Source organism: Triticum aestivum, chromosome 5A (assembly GCF_018294505.1).
Source record: "Triticum aestivum cultivar Chinese Spring chromosome 5A, IWGSC CS RefSeq v2.1, whole genome shotgun sequence".
In the NCBI taxonomy this organism is placed as follows: domain Eukaryota; kingdom Viridiplantae; phylum Streptophyta; class Magnoliopsida; order Poales; family Poaceae; genus Triticum; species Triticum aestivum.
Genome location: NC_057806.1, coordinates 586317124 through 586331374, shown reverse-complemented (window position 1 = coordinate 586331374; position 14251 = coordinate 586317124). Strand labels below are relative to the sequence as shown.

Sequence of the window (14251 nt, the reverse complement as noted above, 5' to 3'; positions counted from 1 at the left end):
CTACATGCTATTGGAGCTTGAGAAGAGAAGAGGCCCTCGCGCACTCCTCCTCCGCCGCCCGCCTCGCCACGCCACGCCTCGTCACGACGCGCCGCGGGTTGCGGGATTGAGCCGAGCCGAGCTCACACCTACGCGCTTATTTTTGCCAGTCACTAACGGAGAGTTTTCTGACAGCTGGGCCACGATCTGAGACGTCGGATCGTGGGCTGTCACGGACTCGGACGTGGGTCGAGCCCACGTCTCTCCACGCGGCTGTGTCTATAAGTATGCGGTGTCTCCTAATCCTAGCCGTCACGAACAGATCACATCTGCTCACGCGCACGCCCACCGTCGTTCCTTTGCTGCTGCTGCCGCCGGTGACTCCGTCCCGTCCGCCGCGTACACGGTCGACGGGAGAGCAGGTCTCCGAAACCACGCCCTTCTGGTTCTTGTACGGGGTGAGGGGCGAATAGGTTTTTGGGCAGCGATTACGCGACTGCTCGCTTCCGATCGTCTACTTCCTCTACGTCCGCGTCGCCTTCATCATCACCATGTCCACCGACGCCGACCGTGCCGCCGCCGAGAAAGCTGAAGCCGACAAGAAGGTCGCCGAGGACGCCGCTGCTGCCACCAAAGCCGCGGCCTCTGCGTGGCCTACTGGAGGGTATAACTCGTTTATCCCGCTCCTGATTATTTTCATATTAGCAGTACTAGCAGTATGTGTAGATTTGTCTACTGTTTGCTTAGTACGTGCATGTTTAGATCAGAGTCAGTACGTCATCAACTTAGTCAATGCCATGCTAGTGATTTACTCATGGATTAATTTAATCGAGAAATTGCCTATTTACTCAACAATCCAAAAACCTATTATGTGTAGGAATTTCTCGGCAAGTGGCTTTGCCGCTGCACTGAAACCGGATAAGTTTACCGGTACATACTTCAAGCGTTGGCAGACTAAGACCACGTTATGGCTCATGGCTATGAACGTGTTCTGGGTCACCGGTGTCTCCATGGGAACGATTGCTCCTGAACAGGAGAAGGCGTTCAAGGAGGCTACCGTTGTGTTTCTCGGAGCAGTTCTTAGCGTGATCGGAGGTACCTGACCAGAAGATCGGTACAATTATGGAGTCTAAGGATGCTACATTCTTTGAGGATATTTTTCCTATGAGAGATATGCAAAGCACTTCTAGACAGGAATCTGAGGAGACTCCTGAACCTGCCATCCCTATGGAATATTATGAACAAACACATGATGAAAATCCCGAGGAGGATGACGAGGAAACCCTTGGTAGGGGCAAGAGACAAAGGACTGCAAAGACCTTTGGTGATGATTTCTTCGTGTACCTCGTGGATGATACTCCCACTTCTATTTCAGAAGCGTATGCCTCTCCAGAAGCTGACTACTGGAAGGATGCGGTCCGTAGCGAGATGGATTCCATCATGGCTAACGGGACATGGGAGATCACTGACCGTCCCTATGGTTGCAAACCACTGGGATGTAAGTGGGTGTTCAAAAAGAAGCTTAGGCCCGATGGTACGATTGAAAAGTACAAGGCTAGGCTTGTGGCCAAGGGCTATGACCAGCAAGAAGAGGAAGATTTCTTTGATACTTATTCACATGTGGCTAGACTGACCACCATTCGAGTATTACTCTCGTTGGCGGCCTCACATGGTCTTCTCGTCCATCAGATGGATGTTAAGACGGCTTTTCTAAATGGAGAGCTAAAGGAGGAAATCTACATGCAACAGCCTGATGGCTTTGTGATAGATGGTCAGGAAAGAAAGGTGTGTAGGTTGATAAAATCTTTATATGGCCTGAAACAAGCACCTAAGCAATGGCATGATAAGTTTAATACAACTCTGACATCTGTTGGTTTCGTTGTTAATGAGGCTGACAAATGTGTATACTATCGCCATGGTGGGGGCGAAGGAGTTATACTGTGCTTGTATGTTGATGACATACTGATATTCGGAACAAACCTCAAAGTCATTGAGGAGGTCAAATCGTTTCTATCTCAGAACTTTGAGATGAAAGACCTTGGTGTGGCTGATGTTATCTTGAACATCAAGCTACTGAGAGATAATGAGGGTGGGATCACACTTCTGCAATCCCATTACGTTGAGAAGGTGTTGAGTCGTTTTGGATATTCAGACTGCACACCATCTCAAACACCATATGATCCTAGCGTATTGATTCGAAAGTCCAAAGGCATTGCTAAAGATCAATTGAGATACTCTCAAATCATTGGTTCACTGATGTACCTAGCGAGCGCAACGAGGCCTGACATCACGTTTGCTGTGAGCAAACTGAGCCGGTTTGTTTCCAAACCGGGTGATGTACATTGGCATGCTGTTGAGAGAGTTATGCGCTATCTGAAAGGTACTATGAACTATGGACTTCACTATACCGGATACCCGTCGGTACTTGAAGGGTATAGTGATGCGAATTGGATCTCTGATGCTGATGAGATGAAGGCCACAACTGGGTATATGTTTACTCTTGGAGGTGGCGCTGTTTCCTGGAAGTCTTGCAAGCAAACGATCTTAACGAGATCGACAATGGAAGCAGAATTAACGGCATTAGACACATCTGGTGTTGAAGCGAGATGGCTTCGAGATCTTTTGATGGACTTGCCATTGGTTGATAAACCGGTTCCGGCTATCCTTATGAACTGTGACAATCAGACTGTCATCACCAAGGTGAAGAGTTCAAAGGACAACATGAAGTCCACCAAACACATAAGAATGAGATTAAAAGCTGTCAGAAAATTAAGAAACTCCGGAGTGATAGTGTTGGACTATGTCCATACGGCTAAGAATCTGGCAGATCCCTTTACAAAAGGGCTATCACGTGTTGTGATAGACAATGCATCGAGGGAGATTGGTATGAGACCCACATGAGTTGCCATGGTGGTAACCCAACCTATATGATCGGAGATCCCGTGAACTAGGACCTGGGAAAACAAGCCAGTGGTGAACTGAGGAGAGTAACTATACTAACCCACTCCGTTGGAGATGCAATACTCTCGATACTGTATGGTAGGATGACTACGGTCTCAATGTGTTCCAAAGCTTATAAAAGCAAGATGCTATCCTACAGAGCGATCTTTGGAGGAACACACCTATATGAGCCCGACTGCTGGTCACAGTCTATGAGATTGGGGTGATCTCTAGTAAGCTCATGAATAGGCCGGGAGTGTGACTTATATGCTCCACCCGAGGGGTCAGCCTTCGGCAGCCTAGTACTAGTAAGACATGTAGTGAAACTTCTTTACGCCAAACTGACAATTCAAGGCATAGTCCATTGTTCAGTTGTGAAGGAGTGTAGCCACTTGTTCTAGGTGAAGTTCAACCTTAACAGGTCTTTACTGAAACACTGGTATATCGAAACAGCAATTGGAACAGAGGACACAATGGGCCCTCGAGATCTGGTGGGGGATTGCTGAAATCTGAGATGGGCTCTAGGCCCATATTGCAATTTCTGAAAAATCTCTAAGGGCCCATGTGGGTTATATGGCACTAGGTGTGGTGGGAAGTTTAGTCCCACTCCGGAAGTGGAAGGAGAGTTGGAGTGGTTTATAAGGGTTTCTCTTCTACATGCTATTGGAGCTTGAGAAGAGAAGATGCCCTCGCTCACTCCTCCGCCGCCCGCCTCGCCACGCCACGCCTCGTCACGACGCGCCGCGGGTTGCGGGATTGAGCCGAGCCGAGCTCACACCTACGCGCTTATTTTTGCCAGTCACTAACGGAGAGTTTTCTGACAGCTGGGCCACGATCTGAGACGTCGGATCGTGGGCTGTCACGGACTCGGACGTGGGTCGAGCCCACGTCTCTCCACGCGGCTGCACCTATAAGTATGCGGTGTCTCCTAACCCTAGCCGCCACGAACAGATCACATCTGCTCACGCGCACGCCCACCGTCGTTCCTTTGCTGCTGCTGCCGCCGGTGACTCCATCCCATCCGCCACGTACACGGTCGACGGGAGAGCAGGTCTCTGAAACCACGCCCTTCTGGTTCCTGTACGGGGTGAGGGGCGAATAGGTTTTTGGGCAGCGATTACGCGACTGCTCGCTTCCGATCGTCTACTTCCTCTACGTCCGCGTCGCCTTCGTCATCACCATGTCCATCGACGCCGACCATGCCGCCGCCGAGAAAGCTGAAGCCGACAAGAAGGTCGCTGAGGACGTCGCTGCTGCCACCAAAGCCGCGGCCTCTGCATGGCCTACTGGAGGGTATAACTCGTTTATCCCGCTCCTGATTATTTTCATATTAGCAGTACTAGCAGTATGTGTAGATTTGTCTACTGTTTGCTTAGTACGTGCATGTTTAGATCAGAGTCAGTACGTCATCAAATTAGTCAATGCCATGCTAGTGATTTACTCATGGATTAATTTAATCGAGAAATTGCCTATTTACTCAACAATCCAAAAACCTATTATGTGTAGGAATTTCTCGGCAAGTGGCTTTGCCGCTGCACTGAAACCGGATAAGTTTACCGGTACATACTTCAAGCGTTGGCAGACTAAGACCACGTTATGGCTCACGGCTATGAACGTGTTCTGGGTCACCGGTGTCTCCACGGGAACGATTGCTCCTGAACAGGAGAAGGCGTTCAAGGAGGCTACCGTTGTGTTTCTCGGAGCAGTTCTTAGCGTGATCGGAGATAAACTGGTCGACGCATATTTACATGTGCATGTCACCAAGGACTTGTGGGAGGCGCTCGAATCTAAATTCGGGGCCGCCGATGCAGGGAGCGAGATGTATATTATAGAGCAGTTCCACGATTACAAGATGGTTGAAAACCGTCCTGTATTGGAGCAGGCTCATGAGATAATATGCATTGTTAAGGAACTTGAGCTTCTCAAGTGCGAGTTACCGGGCAAGTTTGTCGCGGGCTGCATAATCGCTAAGCTCCCTAATTCCTGGAGGAACTTTGCCACCACTCTGAAACATCAGAGGCGTGAATTCTCTGTGGAGGATGTCATTGGCCATCTGAGTGTTGAGCAGAATTCGAGGGCAAAAGACTCGCACGGAAAAGGGGCCGAAGGGACTTCTGTTGCCAACATGGTGAACCAGAAGAACTTCAACTCCCACAAGCCCAAGGGAAAGAACGGTGTCCAACACAATACTGACTTTAAGAAGAAGGGTAAGAAGACCTTCAAGAAGAACAAGAAGGACGAGGGCTGCTTTACTTGTGGTTCGGTTGAACATTGGGCCAACAAATGCCCAAATAAGTACAAGAAGTCAGGACAGGACTCCAAGTCTGTCAACATGATTGTGGGCAACAATGAGAATGGTGCATCTGGGTACGGTAATTTATTTACTGTTTTTTCAGTGTTTCAACCCAACGATTGGTGGGTGGACACAGGTGCAGGTGTTCATGTGTGTGCTGACATTTCATTGTTCACTTCTTACCAGGTCACAGGTCACGGGTCCGTATTGATGGGGAATGGCGCGAGTGCTTCTGTTCATGGTGTTGGCACGGTCGATCTGAAGTTTACTTCGGGAAGGATCGTGCAGCTGAAGAACGTGCAACATGTCCCCGCCATCAAGAAGAACCTCGTTAGTGGCTCCCTTCTATGTAGAGAAGGGTTTAAGTTGGTTTTCGAGTCTAATAAATTAGTTGTTACAAAATATGGACTCTTTGTTGGAAAAGGTTATGAGAGTGGAGGGATGTTCCGCCTTTCCCTCGCAGATTTTTGTAATAAAGTCGTGAACCATATTCATTCGAATGTTAATGAATCTGAAGTTTGGCATTCACGTCTTTGTCACATTAGTTTTGGTGTTATGACGCGGCTAGCCAAGTTGGATTTAATCCCGAGTTTCACTTTAGCCAAAGGTTCTAAGTGCCTTTCATGTGTGCAAGCTAAGCAACCTCGCAAGCCTCATAAGGCCGCGGAGGAGAGACACCTGGCACCATTAGAACTCATACATTCTGATCTTTGTGAGATGAATGGTGTGTTGACTAAAGGTGGAAAGAGATACTTCATGACATTGATAGATGATTCCACTAGATATTGCTATGTGTATCTGTTAAATACTAAAGATGAGGCTCTACACTACTTTAAAATCTATAAGGCAGAAGTTGAAAATCAACTTGAAAAGAAAATTAAACGAGTCCGGTCAGATCGTGGTGGAGAGTACTTCTCGAGTGAGTTTGATTCCTTCTGTGCGGAACACGGCATTATTCATGAGAGGACACCTCCCTATTCACCCCAGTCAAACGGGGTTGCCGAGCGGAAAAACCATACTCTAACTGATTTGGTTAACGCCATGTTAGATACATCGGGTTTATCCAAGGCATGGTGGGGGGAGGCTATATTGACGGCATGTCATGTCCTGAATAAAGTTCCGACAAAGGATAGTGAGATCACTCCCTATGAGAAATGGGCAAAGAGAAGGACGACACTCTCGTACTTGCGCACTTGGGGCTGTTTGGCGAAAGTCAACGTGCCGATCCCCAAAAAGCGTAAGCTTGGACATAAGACCGTGGACTGCATTAATTTGGGCTACGCTAAGAACAGCGTTGGCTATAGATTTCTAGTAGTGAAATCTGAGGTACCTGACCAGAAGATCGGTACAATTATGGAGTCTAAGGATGCTACATTCTTTGAGGATATTTTTCCTATGAGAGATATGCAAAGCACTTCTAGACAGGAATCTGAGGAGACTCCTGAACCTGCCATCCCTATGGAATATTATGAACAAACACATGATGAAAATCCCGAGGAGGATGACGAGGAAACCCTTGGTAGGGGCAAGAGACAAAGGACTGCAAAGACCTTTGGTGATGATTTCTTCGTGTGCCTCGTGGATGATACTCCCACTTCTATTTCAGAAGCGTATGCCTCTCCAGAAGCTAACTACTGGAAGGATGCGGTCCATAGCGAGATGGATTCCATCATGGCTAACGGGACATGGGAGATCACTGACCGTCCCTATGTTGCAAACCACTGGGATGTAAGTGGGTGTTCAAAAAGAAGCTTAGGCCCGATGGTACGATTGAAAAGTACAAGGCTAGGCTTGTGGCCAAGGGCTATGACCAGCAAGAAGAGGAAGATTTCTTTGATACTTATTCACCTGTGGCTAGACTGACCACCATTCGAGTATTACTCTCGTTGGCGGCCTCACATGGTCTTCTCGTCCATCAGATGGATGTTAAGACGGCTTTTCTAAATGGAGAGCTAAAGGAGGAAATCTACATGCAACATCCTGATGGCTTTGTGATAGATGGTCAGGAAAGAAAGGTGTGTAGGTTGATAAAATCTTTATATGGCCTGAAACAAGCACCTAAGCAATGGCATGATAAGTTTAATACAACTCTGACATCTGTTGGTTTCGTTGTTAATGAGGCTGACAAATGTGTATACTATCGCCATGGTGGGGGCGAAGGAGTTATACTGTGCTTGTATGTTGATGACATACTGATATTCGGAACAAACCTCAAAGTCATTGAGGAGGTCAAATCGTTTCTATCTCAGAACTTTGAGATGAAAGACCTTGGTGTGGCTGATGTTATCTTGAACATCAAGCTACTGAGAGATAATGAGGGTGGGATCACACTTCTGCAATCCCATTACGTTGAGAAGGTGTTGAGTCGTTTTGGATATTCGGACTGCACACCATCTCAAACACCATATGATCCTAGCGTATTGATTCGAAAGTCCAAAGGCATGGCTAAAGATCAATTGAGATACTCTCAAATCATTGGTTCACTGATGTACCTAGCGAGCGCAACGAGGCCTGACATCGCGTTTGCTGTGAGCAAACTGAGCCGGTTTGTTTCCAAACCGGGTGATGTACATTTGCATGCTGTTGAGAGAGTTATGCGCTATCTGAAAGGTACTATGAACTATGGACTTCACTATACCGGATACCCGTCGGTACTTGAAGGGTATAGTGATGCGAATTGGATCTCTGATGCTGATGAGATGAAGGCCACAACTGGGTATATGTTTACTCTTGGAGGTGGCGCTGTTTCCTGGAAGTCTTGCAAGCAAACGATCTTAACGAGATCGACAATGGAAGCATAATTAACGGCATTAGACACATCTGGTGTTGAAGCGAGATGGCTTCGAGATCTTTTGATGGACTTGCCATTGGTTGATAAACCGGTTCCGGCTATCCTTATGAACTGTGACAATCAGACTGTCATCACCAAGGTGAAGAGTTCAAAGGACAACATGAAGTCCACCAAACACATAAGAATGAGATTAAAAGCTGTCAAAAAATTAAGAAACTCCGGAGTGATAGCGTTGGACTATGTCCATACGGCTAAGAATCTGGCAGATCCCTTTACAAAAGGGCTATCACGTGTTGTGATAGATAATGCATCAAGGGAGATGGGTATGAGACCCACATGAGTTGCCATGGTGGTAACCCAACCTATATGATCGGAGATCCCGTGAACTAGGACCTGGGAAAACAAGCCAGTGGTGAACTGAGGAGAGTAACTATACTAACCCACTCCGTTGGAGATGCAATACTCTCGATACTGTATGGTAGGATGACTACGGTCTCAATGTGTTCCAAAGCTTATAAAAGCAAGATGCTATCCTACAGAGCGATCTTTGGAGGAACACACCTATATGAGCCCGACTGCTGGTCACAGTCTATGAGATTGGGGTGATCTCTAGTAAGCTCATGAATAGGCCGGGAGTGTGACTTATATGCTCCACCCGAGGGGTCAGCCTTCGGCAGCCTAGTACTAGTAAGACATGTAGTGAAACTTCTTTACGCCAAACTGACAATTCAAGGCATAGTCCATTGTTCAGTTGTGAAGGAGTGTAGCCACTTGTTCTAGGTGAAGTTCAACCTTAACAGGTCTTTACTGAAACACTGGTATATCGAAACAGCAATTGGAACAGAGGACACAATGGGCCCTCGAGATCTGGTGGGGGATTGCTGAAATCTGAGATGGGCTCTAGGCCCATATTGCAATTTCTGAAAAATCTCTAAGGGCCCATGTGGGTTATATGGCACTAGGTGTGGTGGGAAGTTTAGTCCCACCCCGGAAGTGGAAGGAGAGTTGGAGTGGTTTATAAGGGTTTCTCTTCTACATGCTATTGGAGCTTGAGAAGAGAAGAGGCCCTCGCGCACTCCTCCTCCGCCGCCCGCCTCGCCACGCCACGCCTCGCCTCGTCACGACGCGCCGCGGGTTGCGGGATTGAGCCGAGCTGAGCTCACACCTACGCGCTTATTTTTGCCAGTCACTAACGGAGAGTTTTCTGACAGCTGGGCCACGATCTGAGACGTCGGATCGTGGGCTGTCACGGACTCGGACGTGGGTCGAGCCCACGTCTCTCCACGCGGCTGCGCCTATAAGTATGCGGTGTCTCCTAACCCTAGCCGCCACGAACAGATCACATCTGCTCACGCGCACGCCCACCGTCGTCCCTTTGCTGCTGCTGCCGCCGGTGACTCCATCCCGTCCGCCACGTACACGGTCGACGGGAGAGCAGGTCTCCGAAACCACGCCCTTCTGGTTCCTGTACGGGGTGAGGGGCGAATAGGTTTTTGGGCAGCGATTACGCGACTGCTCGCTTCCGATCGTCTACTTCCTCTACGTCCGCGTCGCCTTCGTCATCACCATGTCCACCGACGCCGACCGTGCCGCCGCCGAGAAAGCTGAAGCTGACAAGAAGGTCGCTGAGGACGCCGCTGCTGCCACCAAAGCCGCGGCCTCTGCGTGGCCTACTGGAGGGTATAACTCGTTTATCCCGCTCCTGATTATTTTCATATTAGCAGTACTAGCAGTATGTGTAGATTTGTCTACTGTTTGCTTAGTACGTGCATGTTTAGATCAGAGTCAGTACGTCATCAACTTAGTCAATGCCATGCTAGTGATTTACTCATGGATTAATTTAATCGAGAAATTGCCTATTTACTCAACATGCTACTCCTATTTTTGGAGTAAAAATTCAGTTTAATATTCATTAAAAGAGCTTGGCATCTCTGTTTGCATCTAGGTCTGGATATTCTTTACTGAAGAGAATATATACTCCTAGTACAGAATATACTCCTAGTTGGAGTGTTTTGCAACTTGCTAGGAGTACTGGAGTATCAATCTATCTATAGCAAGTGATTCAGTTCTCTTCTTTTCCAACCATAAATACTGGAGTATATATTCCAATATATAGCAAGTACTCCAAGTATAAGCTGGAGTATATAGCAATATATAGCACAATATAGTCTGTGGCAACAATAAATATAGACTCCAAGTTCACACATAAACACATACTCCTTTTCTTGTAAACACGGAATACACAAGTACTCCCAACAAACTGGAGTAGGATCAGCGTCCAAGCATCTCTAGTGCCATTGCATACACTTTAGGAGGAACTGAGATCCAGGGCGGTAGCAGTTGTAGCCTTTCTAGCCTATCCTTGTTCATGTGCGGGATTTTGTATTTATTTGCTCCACCATTCTTCATTACTTCAACCATGCAAGTCTGCAGAGTTATGAATACTCTGTTAAGTTTTGGAACTTCATATCCATCGAACTCCTCCTGAACACCTTTAATCAGCTCTGGAATAGTTTTCGGACTTTTGCAGTCTGTTAGCGACTGAATAGAGCTAAAGAACCCAAGGTCCAGGGCATTCATGTCCGGAGAATTTGGAGGTTGATACATTATTCTAATGTCCAGGCCACTTTTGTCCACAGCTTCTGCGAATGCTTGATCATTAGGTAGGATATGTGTTCTCGCGTTATCTTGCTGGATAAAAATTGGTCGTCCATCATCATCTGCAGGCCACAATGCTTGAATCGCTGGCACAACCTTCTGTATAATGTACTCTCTCATCACATCCCTCGTCACTATGACAGGCTTTGTTTCCAATGTCCCTTTGTCCCTATTCTTGCTTCTTTTTGCTGCTGCTGTCACTCTTACAAATGGCCATACCCCAATTCTTCCGGAGAATGTCATGTTCCCATCTTCATCAAACCGTGGTCTTGCTACCGCTGTGAGAAACATCACTTTTCCAATAGAGTTTTTGACAGGTCTTTCCGGGTCCTCTTCGTCAGGCAGCAGATAGTAGTTCCTTTTTTTCTTGGTCATGGAGAACCATTTCTCGTCGATGTGAACAATATTATGCATACTCCTGAAACTTGGGCTTACATCTCCTAATGTTGCCTCATCTAGCATAGAGAGGCAAAAATCCACCCTATCTCTTTTATTTTTCTCTGTCAGTATCGGCTTAACCCTGTTGGAGTGTCTCCTTATCTTGTTCAACTTGAACTTCTTGTATAGTGTAGTAGGGCTTACACCCAGTGCCTTGGCTAGAGATCGAATAGTTGACCTCTTGTTTAAGGGAATTGTCGGAATGAGAGATAGGATATCATCATAAGATTTTCTTCCACAATTTTCCTTTCTTCTGTTTGAAACATCCACCTCCTGACCAAGGCCTTTCTGTTTCATTGCCGTCTCCCATATTCTTTGAATAACTCGAACATGTGCTCCAAATATTGCAGCCACATCCTTCTTATCAGTTCTCTTGAACTTGCCTCCTCTACTCTTATGGAGGGTTTCCAAGGACATGTAAGCGGCATATCTTTGTGCATCAGTGAGCCAATTCCTTTGCCTTTGTACTCCTACAATAGCAATAGAATAATAAAATTAATTATTGCAAGAATATTACAAATTGGTTGCTGGAAATATAAATGTAAATGTTGCTTGCTGAAACTAATGTTGCTTGCATTATCTCCTTCTTTCTAGTATGCCTTGTGTACCATGACATTTCTTTGTTGTCATTTTAATTACTCCATACAGAAAGAAAGAAAGGCAACAACAAATTTGCTTATTCCACTAAAATGTTAATTACTCCATTCTAGTGGAGTAATCTTTTCCAGCCTTCCATAGAGAAGACTGTGATATCCATTTCATTTGATTTAGCCACTTTACTACTCCATAGCGTAGTAGTGTTGAATAACATGTGAACAAAATGAAGCTTCCTCATATGCACTATTCAATCTTAGCAATCCCTTCTCTGTTACTTCTCTGAGGCATAATTTGATGCAAGATTGGAAGAAATTATACCTGAATTTTGACCAGCATTGTTGCCTTCTTCTTCAGGTTCTTCGTTGCCTTCTTTGGTGGAGTGAAATTGAGGTCTGGGACTACCATGCTTGCAATTGGGCCAACGATTTGCTGCTATTGCTATTGAGGATCTGCTGCCGTTGCTTCTGTTGAGGGCCAGTGATTTGCTACTGTCGATGTTGAGGATCTGCTGCTGTTGCTTCTATTGAGGGCCAATGATCTGTTGTTGTTTCTTCTGTTGAGGATCTGCTATCGAAGGGAAGGAGCTACAGTTGAGGATCTGCTACTGTTGCCAGGGGACAAGCCGGCAAGGAGCACCGAGCCTGGAGGTGGTCACGCATGAGAGGAGCTCCTGATCTTCTCCCCTGGCCCCCGGTGAGCTGGACCTTCTGGCGACACGGGGAAGAAGGGAGGTGGTTCTGGGCGAGCTTAAGCTTGCCGGCGAAGTGTTGCTGGGGCCGGCGGCCGGCGAGGTGCCCTCCTGGGGTCGGCAGCGAGGTTCCTGGATGAGCAGGAAGCTAGGCAGGGAGGAGGAGATCCTGGGCGGAGGAGAATCTGGGCGAGGTGGGAAGGGAGGAGATCCTGGCGAGGAGAATCTGGGCGAGGTGGGCAGGGAGAAGCTGGGCGGCGAGGTGTGCGGCGAGCCGGCGACGCGCTGGGAGGCGACGCACTTGGCGAAGCGATCCCGATGGTTTTTGAATTTCAAATTGATCGAAGGGTATTGTTGTCCATTAGCGATTTTTGGAGGCTGTCGGAAATCTCCTTCCGCGCCTTACAAAAGTGAACGGAGGGAGTAGTTAATTTCCCTTCTACATATAAACAAATAACCAAATTGTATTCTCTTCTTTGCTATTTGCAGGTTCATGTGTCAAAGTCATTGCAGGTACTGCTCCAATCGACATTTTACTTTTATTCAAAAAACAAAGGAAGAAAATACACTATTTATGTGCTAAGCATGAAGTAGTTACTAGTTACTCTCACTCTTACCTTGTACCATCCCCATTACAATTACTAAAGTGATGGCTCCCAACCCTAATGAATATGTTGGTTTCCATGTATTCAGCTACATCATCGGTGGCCGCATTTGTTGTTCTTCTGTTGATGGTGGCCACTGCTCTTTATCTTTCACTGAAAACAAGATACAACGAAGAGATACACTTGAAAGTCGAAATGTTTCTCAAGACATATGATACATCAAAACCAACAAGGTACACTTTCTCCGAAATTAAAAAGATAACGAGACGCTTCAAGGATAAATTAGGACATGGTGGATATGGAAGCGTGTACAAAGGTGAGCTACCAAATGGGGTTCCTGTCACCGTCAAGATGCTTGAGAACTCTAATGGAGAAGGGCAGGAATTCATCAATGAAGTTGCAACTATTGGGAGAATCCACCATACAAACATTGTCCGACTCCTTGGCTTTTGCTCTGAAGGGACAAGAAGGGCTCTTATTTATGAATTCATGCCTAAAGATTCATTGGAGAAATATATATTCTCAGGTAATTCTATTATTTCTCAAGAACTCCTGGTACCGGACAAAATGCTAGATATTGCTTTAGGCATTGCTAGAGGAATGGAGTACTTACATCAAGGATGCAACCAACGCATACTCCACTTCGACATCAAGCCTCACAATATCTTATTGGACTACAACTTCAACCCGAAGATCTCAGACTTCGGCCTTGCAAAATTGTGTACAAGGGATCAAAGCATCATCACGTTGACCGCAGCAAGAGGCACTATGGGGTACATCGCACCAGAGATTTACTCTAGGAACTTTGGTGGGATATCCTACAAGTCGGATGTTTACAGTTTCGGCATGTTGGTGTTAGAAATGGTAAGTGGACGGAGGAACTCAGACCCAAGTACCGAGAGCCAGAACCAGGAATACCTCCCGGAGTGGATCTACGAGAAAGTAATCACTGGAGAGGAACTGGTGCTTACTTTGGAAGTGACACCAGAAGGGAAAGAAAAGGCGAGACAGCTGGCAATCGTGGCACTTTGGTGTATTCAGTGGAACCCAAGAAGCCGGCCATCAATGACAAAGGTGGTAAATATGTTAACTGGAAGCTTACAGAATCTGCAGATGCCCCCTAAGCCATTTGTCCCATCTGAAAATTACCGCATGCCATAGACAAACATGGAGATATATATCACCATAGTCCATTGGTACTACACGGGACATAGTTGATTCATGTGTGTATTGCTCTTTACCGTACCACGGTTTCTAGCATG

The 14251-nt window shown here is 46.7% G+C and overlaps 1 pseudogene; it reads left to right on the top strand.

Moving 5' to 3' along the window:
• The window catches only part of LOC123105017 (rust resistance kinase Lr10-like), a 34676-nt pseudogene extending 20520 nt beyond the window's left edge, over positions 1–14156 (top strand).
• Positions 14157–14251: the final 95 nt, after the last annotated feature.